Here is a 10,900-nt window from a genome sequence, read left to right as displayed (position 1 = left end):
TCCGTACAACCCCGCTCTCATACATCCGCACACTGCCGCACTCTTACAGCCGCACACTGCCGCACTCTTACAGCCGCACACCATTGCACTCTTACAGCCGCACACCATTGCACTCTTACAGCCGCACACCATTGCACTCTTACAGCCGCACACCATTGCACTCTTACAGCCGCACACCATTGCACTCTTACAGCCGCACACCATTGCACTCTTACAGCCGCACACCATTGCACTCTTACAGCCGCACACCATCGCACTCTTACAGCCGCACACCATCGCACTCATACAGCCGTACAATGCCGCTCTCATACATCCGCACACTGCCGCTCACATCTATACAAACATAGCCTCCATACATCTACACATCCAATCCCCGCGCAAGGGAACACTGAAATCACTATCACTTTTGCCCGGGGTGTGACCACAGCCAGCCACTACTCCGGCCACCTTCTTGTGACACCAAAATGCATCTTACCTATCATCAGGGTGGTGCTGCTGCTGGGGGTGGGTTGCTGCCTCAGTCTCCAGGTTGGTGCTGCGATTGGAGGGGGTACTGCTTCCCTGTGCTGCCACTGTCTCCCGGATCATCGTGCCGCTGGCTGAATTGCAGCTTGACGCTACTGCTGCCGGGAGTAACAGCTTCCTGGCTGTTGTTGCTGGTGGCTGCCTACTGCTCATTGCCACCGGAACACTGACCGGCTCGGCAGTGATGCTGGCGGAGGAGTAGTGGCGGTGGGGTGGGGGTGGGGGGGTGCCTGCTCCCTTCCCTCGAGCATGCTGCAGTGTACAAAAATAAATAATAAATAGAGAGCTTACCAGGGTGAGAGTCTGTATGGATCACAGTGATTACATGGGGCACAGCAAAAGGACACCTTGCTGTGAGGGGCTCTGCCCACACAGATTGCTGCACCCTCTCTGATGTCAGCCGCTGCCCTCTCGTTCTCTGGGCAGCTAGTTCCAGTGTGAAGTAGGAGAGGAAGAGAACACACAGGAGAGCAGCCCTGATATATAACAGAGGTGGAAGTTCTATAGGCAGCAGAGACGGAGACCAGCCAGCCAGTCTCCCAGTGCCCTGATCACTACACGCCTCCAGCACAGCATTACAGGAGGGTCCTATAGTGCTGCCCTGAGCTAACAGGTGTGTGTACCAAGTGTACCCCGTACAGTGTGCTGCGCCCTGGTATCTCTGAGAGGGGTGAGGTCACCGTGCCGCTTTAGTATATGGCTTTTCCTTAGTACTGTACGTTACAGCCCTGCACTAGTGGTGGCAACTCTGCCCTATGTGAACCTGTGAGGTTATTTTCCTATTTACAGAATAACCGGGGAGAAGGCGGCCATATTGCGGCTCTCAAGTGAAGGCACTCTAATACACCCCCTGCTGGCGGCCACTGTGCAGGCGCAACAAATTGAAATGCCCGATCTCTAATGGGGCATATTTCTCTTAATTAAAAAAAACCTGTAACTTTCTGAAAAACCACAACCCCAAAAGGCACTTCACTGGGACATGCTCTATCTAATAAAACAAACCCCAAGTCATATATATATATATATATATATATATATACACACACAAACACACACTCATGTATATACATGTATACACAAATACACGTATGTCCATGTTTATGTATGTATAATACATTGATAGAGTACATTATATTTATGAATTAATTGCTTCCCGATTCTGCAGCAGCATCATCAGCACCACCAGTGTTACTCACAGTCACTTCACACTGACTGCTGCACAACACATCACTTAATTTCCGGGCCGCCCGCCACCTGGTGAAGAGACATGGGAGATGAAGGACCAGCAGTGCCACGTTGAGCGGAAGTATTGTGAATTAGTTACCCACACACTCCTTGTGACACCTGCTCCCCGTCTGCCCTCCCACCCGCCGCCTGCCGTCCGGAACCCGCACTGACAAGTAAGTCTCAGCAGAATGTGTCTGCCGGCGTCTCCCAGTCCCCAGTGGTGTGGCGGCCGCGGCACACTAGGACTGAGAGACCGCAGCGGGAGGAAAGCACAGGTGGGCGGGAGGAGAGCATGGGCGGACATCACCAAGTCACATTGCAAGGTGACGCCAGTCCCCCCAGTGAGGCCGCCAACTAATGCACTCAGCATAGTATTAGCAGCAGGCAGAGGGGGGGCGGGCGCATCGGTGGTGGGAGGTACGGAAATGAGCTGCAGGCTAGGCTCCACCGATCACACACTCAGTGATCACTGTGCTACAGCAAGCGTGGCGTGCAGCGGTGCTGGACATTAGGGAGTGCCTGTGCGCACCAGGCACCCCCTGTACGCACGCCTATGCGCTACCACCCCCCATATGCCACACTACATCACTATGCTATAGCCCTCCCATATGCTGCACTTCATAATTACACTATACCCCCCATACAACATACTACATCACCACACTACACTACTCACAATAAAATTAAAGCATCCCAGTTCCTCAATCTTAATGAGCTCACGTGAGTTCTCTTCCCAACGGAGCTCCAGACCAAGTAACAATGAAGACACCAGCAGCGTGTAGGGGCATGCCTGGTCCACTTGTCAGGAGAGAGCAGTCACTGGAGGGTAAGAAGGGGGCGGGGCCTAGTCCTACAGACGGGAGAGAACACAGACAGGAGAGAGCAAGGTACAGGGGTAGAAGGGGACGGCTGATGTGAAGAAGGGGGCGGGGCCTATTCTTACAGGCTTTCAAAATTCGATTTTTTTAAAAATTCGACATTTGACAAATTCGACTTTTCTGCAATGGTACAAATGCGGCAATTCGACAAAAGTATATTCAATTGAAGTTTGTAAATTCGACAACAGTGCTTTTAAACAGTAAATTCGTCATTTTCAATCCGCCACACTTTGCTGGCGGAATCTAATAAAAAAATGTAAAAACATGTTTTTTTTGCAGTTTTCTTTTTTGGTAATATCATATCTATTTATATTAGAAGGGATTAGGTACTTGGTTTGTCTTTTTTGGAGGCACAAGTATTATTTATATATTTTTTAAAAGATTATTATTATTTTTTAAATGGAATGTGAAAAACCCGTAAAAAAAATTGCGTGGAGTCCCCCCTTAAAGCATAACCAGCCTCGGGCTCTTCGAGCCGGTCCTGGTTCTAAAAATCCGGGGGGAAAACGGACAGGGGATCCCACGTATTTTTAAAACCAGCACCAGGCTCTGCGCCTGGTGCAAAAAATACGGGGGACAAAAAGAGTAGGGGTCCTCCTTATTTTTTACACCAGCATCGGGCTCCACTAGCTGGACAGATAATGCCACAGCCGGGGGTCACTTTTATACAGTGCCCTGCGGCCGTGGCATTAAATATCCAACTAGTCACCCCTGGCCGGGGTACCCTGGGGGAGTGGGGACCCCTTCAATCAAGGGGTCCCCCCCCCCAGCCACCCAAGGGCCAGGGGTGAAGCCCGAGGCTGTCCCCCCCATAAAAGGGCTGTGGATGGGAGGCTGATAGCCTCGAGAAAATTGAAAGAATATTGTTTTTTCCAGTAGTACTACAAGTCCCAGCAAGCCTCCCCCGCAAGCTGGTACTTTGAGAACCACAAGTACCAGCATGCTGGAGAAAAACGGGCCCGCTGGTACCTGTAGTTCTACTGGGAAAAAAATACCCAAATAAAAACAGGACACAGACACCGTGAAAGTATAACTTTATTTCACACCTGCCGACGCACACATACTTACCTATGTTGACACGAAGCAGTCGGTCCTCTTCTCCAAGTAGAATCCACGGGTAACTGAAAATAATAAGAATTTACTTACCGATAATTCTATTTCTCGGAGTCCGTAGTGGATGCTGGGGTTCCTGAAAGGACCATGGGGAATAGCGGCTCCGCAGGAGACAGGGCACAAAAAGTAAAGCTTTCCGATCAGGTGGTGTGCACTGGCTCCTCCCCCTATGACCCTCCTCCAAGCCTCAGTTAGGTACTGTGCCCGGACGAGCGTACACAATAAGGGAGGAATTTTGAATCCCGGGTAAGACTCATACCAGCCACACCAATCACACCGTACAACTTGTGATCAAAACCCAGTTAACAGTATGATAACAGAGGAGCCTCTGAAAGATGGCTTCCTAAACAATAACCCGAATTAGTTAACAATAACTATGTACAATTATTGCAGATAATCCGCACTTGGGATGGGCGCCCAGCATCCACTACGGACTCCGAGAAATAGAATTATCGGTAAGTAAATTCTTATTTTCTCTATCGTCCTAGTGGATGCTGGGGTTCCTGAAAGGACCATGGGGATTATACCAAAGCTCCCAAACGGGCGGGAGAGTGCGGATGACTCTGCAGCACCGAATGAGAGAACTCCAGGTCCTCCTTAGCCAGAGTATCAAATTTGTAAAATTTTACAAATGTGTTCTCCCCTGACCACGTAGCTGCTCGGCAAAGTTGTAATGCCGAGACCCCTCGGGCAGCCGCCCAAGATGAGCCCACCTTCCTTGTGGAGTGGGCCTTAACAGATTTAGGCTGTGGCAGGCCTGCCACAGAATGTGCAAGTTGGATTGTGCTACAGATCCAACGAGCAATCGTCTGCTTAGACGCAGGAGCACCCATCTTGTTGGGTGCATACAATATAAACAACGAGTCAGATTTTCTGACTCCAGCTGTCCTTGCAATATATATTTTTAATGCTCTGACAACGTCCAGTAACTTGGAGTCCTCCAAGTCACTTGTAGCCGCAGGCACTACAATAGGCTGGTTCAGATGAAATGCTGACACCACCTTAGGGAGAAAATGCGGACGAGTCCGCAGTTCTGCCCTGTCCGAATGGAAAATCAGATATGGGCTTTTGTAAGATAAAGCTGCCAGTTCTGACACTCTCCTGGCCGAAGCCAGGGCTAGTAACATGGTCACTTTCCATGTGAGATATTTTAAATCCACCTTTTTTAGTGGTTCAAACCAATGAGATTTTAGAAATTCCAAAACCACATTGAGATCCCACGGTGCCACTGGAGGCACCACAGGAGGCTGTATATGCAGCACTCCCTTAACAAAAGTCTGGACTTCAGGAACTGAAGCCAATTCTTTTTGAAAGAAAATCGACAGGGCCGAAATTTGAACCTTAATAGATCCCAATTTGAGACCCATAGACAATCCTGATTGCAGGAAATGTAGGAATCGACCCAGTTGAAATTCCTCCGTCGGAGCACTCCGATCCTCGCACCACGCAACATATCTTCGCCAAATGCGGTGATAGTGTTGCACGGTTACTTCCTTCCTTGCTTTAATCAAAGTAGGAATGGCTTCTTCCGGCATGCCTTTTTCCTTTAGGATCCGGCGTTCAACCGCCATGCCGTCAAACGCAGCCGCGGTAAGTCTTGAAACAGACAGGGACCCTGCTGAAGCAAGTCCCTCCTTAGAGGTAGAGGCCACGGATCTTCCGTGATCATCTCTTGAAGTTCCGGGTACCAAGTCCTTCTTGGCCAATCCGGAACCACTAGTATCGTTCTTACGCCTCTTTGCCGTATAATTCTCAATACTTTTGGTATGAGAGGCAGAGGAGGAAACACATACACCGACTGGTACACCCAAGGCGTTACCAGCGCGTCCACAGCTATTGCCTGCGGATCTCTTGACCTGGCGCAATACCTGTCCAGTTTTTTGTTGAGGCGAGACGCCATCATGTCCACCATTGGTCTTTCCCAACGGGTTACCAGCATGTGGAAGACTTCTGGATGAAGTCCCCACTCTCCCGGGTGAAGGTCGTGTCTGCTGAGGAAGTCTGCTTCCCAGTTGTCCACTCCCGGGATGAACACTGCTGACAGTGCTATCACATGATTCTCTGCCCAGCGAAGAATCCGTGCAGCTTCTGCCATTGCACTCCTGCTTCTTGTGCCACCCTGTCTGTTTACATGGGCGACTGCCGTGATGTTGTCCGACTGGATCAACACCGGTTTTCCTTGAAGCAGAGGTTCTGCCTGGCTTAGAGCATTGTAGATTGCTCTTAGTTACAGAATGTTTATGTGAAGAGACGTTTCCAGGCTCGTCCACACTCCCTGGAAGTTTCTTCCTTGTGTGACTGCTCCCCAGCCTCTCAGGCTGGCGTCCGTGGTCACCAGGATCCAATCCTGTATGCCGAATCTGCGGCCCTCCAATAGATGAGCACTCTGCAACTACCACAGAAGAGATACCCTTGTCCTTGGAGACAGGGTTATCCGCTGGTGCATCTGAAGATGCGACCCTGACCATTTGTCCAACAGATCCCTCTGAAAAATTCGTGCATGGAATCTGCCGAATGGAATTGCTTCGTAAGAAGCCACCATTTTTCCCAGGACTCTTGTGCATTGATGTACAGACACCTTTCCTGGTTTTAGGAGGTTCCTGACAAGCTCGGATAACTCCTTGGCTTTTTCCTCCGGGAGAAAAACCTTTTTCTGAACCGTGTCCAGAATCATCCCTAGGAACAGCAGACGAGTTGTCGGCATTAACTGGGATTTTGGAATATTCAGAATCCAGCCGTGCTGTTTTAGCACTTCTTGAGACAGTGCTAATCCCATCTCTAGCTGTTCTCTGGATCTTGCCCTTATTAGGAGATCGTCCAAGTATGGGATAATTAATACGCCTTTTCTTCGAAGAAGAATCATCATCTCGGCCATTACCTTTGTAAAGACCCGAGGTGCCGTGGACAATCCGAACGGCAGCGTCTGAAACTGATAGTGACAGTTTTGTACAACGAACCTGAGGTACCCCTGGTGTGAGGGGTAAATTGGAACGTGGAGGTACGCATCCTTGATGTCCAAGGACACCATAAAGTCCCCTTCTTCCAGGTTCGCTATCACTGCTCTGAGTGACTCCATTTTGAACTTGAACTTCTTTATGTACAGGTTCAAGGACTTCAGATTTAGAATAGGTCTTACCGAGCCGTCCGGCTTCGGTACCACAAATAGAGTGGAATAATACCCCTTTCCCTGTTGTAGAAGAGGTACCTTGACTATCACCTGCTGAGAGTACAGCTTGTGAATGGCTTCCAAAACCGTCTCCCTTTCGGAGGGGGACGTTGGTAAAGCAGACTTCAGGAAACGGCGAGGCGGATCTGTCTCTAGTTCCAACCTGTACCCCTGAGATATTATCTGCAGGATCCAGGGATCTACCTGCGAGTGAGCCCACTGCGCGCTGAAATTCTTGAGACGACCGCCCACCGCCCCCGAGTCCGCTTGAGAAGCCCCAGCGTCATGCTGAGGCTTTTGTAGAAGCGGGGGAGGGCTTCTGTTCCTGGGAAGGAGCTGCCTGTTGGTGTCTCTTCCCCCTTCCTCTGCCTCGTGGCAGATATGAATATCCCTTTGCTCTCGTTTTTAAAGGAACGAAAGGGCTGCGGTTGAAAAGTCGGTGTCTTTTTCTGTTGGGGAGTAGCTTGAGGTAAAAAGGTGGATTTCCCGGCTGTAGCCGTGGCCACCAAATCTGATAGACCGACTCCAAATAACTCCTCCCCTTTATACGGCAAAACTTCCATATGCCGTTTTGAGTCCGCATCGCCTGACCACTGTCGCGTCCATAAACTTCTTCTGGCCGAAATGGACATAGCACTTACCCGTGATGCCAGTGTGCAGATATCCCTCTGTGCATCACGCATATAAAGAAATGCATCCTTTATTTGCTCTAAAGACAGTAAAACATTGTCCCTATCCAGGGTATCAATATTTTCAATCAGGGACTCTGACCAAGCTACTCCAGCACTGCACATCCAGGCTGTCGCTATAGCTGGTCGTAGTATAACACCTGTATGTGTGTATATACTTTTTTGGATATTTTCCATCCTCCTATCTGCTGGATCTTTAAGTGCGGCCGTCTCAGGAGAGGGTAACGCCAATTGTTTAGATAAGCGTGTGAGCGCCTTGTCCACCCTAGGAGGTGTTTCCCAGCGCGCCCTAACCTCTGGCGGGAAAGGGTATAAAGCCAATAACTTCTTTGAAATTAGCATCTTTTTATCGGGGGCAACCCACGCTTCATCACATACATCATTTAGTTCTTCTGATTTAGGAAAAAACTATAGGTAGTTTTTTCACACCCCACATAATACCCTGTTTAGTGGTACCTGTAGTATCAGCTAAATGTAACGCCTCCTTCATTGCCAAAATCATATAACGTGTGGCCCTACTGGAAAATACGGTTGATTCGTCACCGTCGCCACTGGAATCAGTGCCTGTGTCTGGGTCTGTGTCGACCGACTGAGGCAAAGGGCGTTTTACAGCCCCTGACGGTGTTTGAGGCGCCTGGACAGGCACTAACTGATTGTCCGGCCGTCTCATGTCGTCAAACGACTGCTTTAGCGTGTTGACACTATCCCGTAATTCCATAAATAAAGGCATCCATTCTGGTGTCGACCCCCTAGGAGGTGACATCCCCATATTTGGCAATTGCTCCGCCTCCACACCAATATTGTCCTCATACATGTCGACACACACGTACCGACACACAGCAGACACACAGGGAATGCTCTTAACGAAGACAGGACCCCACTAGCCCTTTGGGGAGACAGAGGGAGAGTTTGCCAGCACACACCAAAAGCGCTATATATGACAGGGATAGCCTTATAATAAGTGCTCCCTGTATAGCTGCTTTTATAATATAATTTTTGCCACTATTTTGCCCCCCCTCTCTTGTTTTACCCTGTTTCTGTAGTGCAGTGCAGGGGAGAGACCTGGGAGCCGTCCTGACCAGCGGAGCTGTGTAAGGAAAATGGCGCTGTGTGCTGAGGAGATAGGCCCCGCCCCTTTTCCGGCGGGCTCGTCTCCCGCTCTTTAGTGTATTCTGGCAGGGGTTAAATATCTCCATATAGCCCCCGGAGGCTATATGTGAGGTATTTTTTAGCCAAATAGGTTTTCATTTGCCTCCCAGGGCGCTCCCCTCCCAGCGCCCTGCACCCTCAGTGACTGCCGTGTGAAGTGTGCTGAGAGGAAAATGGCGCACAGCTGCAGTGCTGTGCGCTACCTTTAGAAGACTGAGGAGTCTTCTGCCGCCGATTCTGGACCTCTTCATGTTTCAGCATCTGCAAGGGGGCCGGCGGCGAGGCTCCGGTGACCATCCAGGCTGTACCTGTGATCGTCCCTCTGGAGCTGATGTCCAGTAGCCAAGAAGCCAATCCATCCTGCACGCAGGTGAGTTCACTTCTTCTCCCCTAAGTCCCTCGTTGCAGTGATCCTGTTGCCAGCAGGACTCACTGTAAAATAAAAAACCTAAGCTAAACTTTCTCTAAGCAGCTCTTTAGGAGAGCCACCTAGATTGCACCCTTCTCGGCCGGGCACAAAAATCTAACTGAGGCTTGGAGGAGGGTCATAGGGGGAGGAGCCAGTGCACACCACCTGATCGGAAAGCTTTACTTTTTGTGCCCTGTCTCCTGCGGAGCCGCTATTCCCCATGGTCCTTTCAGGAACCCCAGCATCCACTAGGACGATAGAGAAAAAAGATAATTATACTCACCTGATCCAGGTTCCAGATTAAATCCACGTACTTGGCAAAACAAACCGAACACACGGACCAGACGGACTGAAAGGGGTCCCATGTCCACGAATGCAGACATCCGAATCTCGCGAGAATCCGACAGCGGGATGACAACGTTCGGGCGCGCTCGGGTTAGCCGAGCGAGGCGGGAAGGTTCGAACCTGCCTCGGACCCGTGTAAAATGGGTGAAGTTCGGGGGGTTCGGATTCCGACGAACCGAACCCACTCATCACTAGTATGTACGTGTGCGTCAGGTGCCGTGCGTGCACGTACGTGTGTGTCAGGTGCCGTGCGTGTACGTACGTGTGTCAGGTGTCGTGCGTGTACGTGTGTGTGTGTCAGGTGGCGCGTACCTACATGTGTATGTCAGGTGCTGTGCATGTGTGTACGTACACGCGTGTATGTGTCAGGTGCCGCACGTGTACGTGTGTGTGTGCCAGGAGCCGCGCATGTACATGTGTGTGGGTGTCAGGAACCGCGCGTGTACGTACATATATGTGTATGTGTGTGTGTCAGGAGCCGCGCGTGTACGTACGTGTGTATGTGTGTCAGGAGCCACGCGTGTGCATACGTGTGTGTGTGTCAGGAGCCACACGTGTATGTACGTGTGTGTGTGTCAGGTGCCGCGCGTGTACGTACGTATGTGTGTGCCTGGAGCCGTGCGTGTACATACATGTGTGTGTGTGTGTGTGTGTGTGTGTCTCAGGTGCTGCACGTGTATATGTGTGTATCTCAGGGGCTTCATTTGTATGCGTCAGCTGCCACGTGGGTGTCAGGTGTTGAGAGTGTATGTGTTTGTGTCAGGTGTCGCATCTGCATGTGTGCGACTGTCAGGTGCTGCGCGTGTATGTGTGTGTCAGGTGCTGCATGTATATATGTGTGTGTTAGGTGCTGTTCATGTATGTGGGAGTGGCAGGTGCTGCATGTGTATATATGTGTGAGTAGCAGGTGCTGCGTGTGTATATGATTGTGTGTCAGGTGCTGTGCGTGCGTGCGTTAAATGCCACATGTATATATGTGTCAGGTGCTGCCTGTGTGTGTGTCAGGTGCTGCATGTCTGTATGTGTGTGGGTGTGTCAGGTGCTGCATGTCTGTGTGTGTGGGTGTGTCAGGTGCTGCATGTCTGTGTGTGTGTGTGTGTGTGTGTGTGTGTCTTTCAGGTGCTGCATGTGTGTGCCAGGTGCTGCATGTCTGCGTGTGTCAGGCGCTGCATGTCTGTGTGTCAGGTGCTGCGTGTCTGCGTGTGTGTGTCAAATGCTGCGTGTGTGTGTCAGGTGCTGCGTGTCTTTGTGTGTGCGTGTCTGTCAGGTGCTGCATGTGTGTGTCAGGCGCTGCATGTCTGCGTGTGTGTGTGTGTCAGGTGCTGCGTGTCAGGTGCTGCGTGTGTGTGTGTGTCAGGTGCTGCGTGTGTGTGTGTGTGTCAGGTGCTGCGTGTGTGTG

Source organism: Pseudophryne corroboree, chromosome 8 (genome assembly GCF_028390025.1).
Source record: "Pseudophryne corroboree isolate aPseCor3 chromosome 8, aPseCor3.hap2, whole genome shotgun sequence".
Lineage (NCBI taxonomy): Eukaryota > Metazoa > Chordata > Amphibia > Anura > Myobatrachidae > Pseudophryne > Pseudophryne corroboree.
This window is presented reverse-complemented; position numbering follows the sequence as displayed.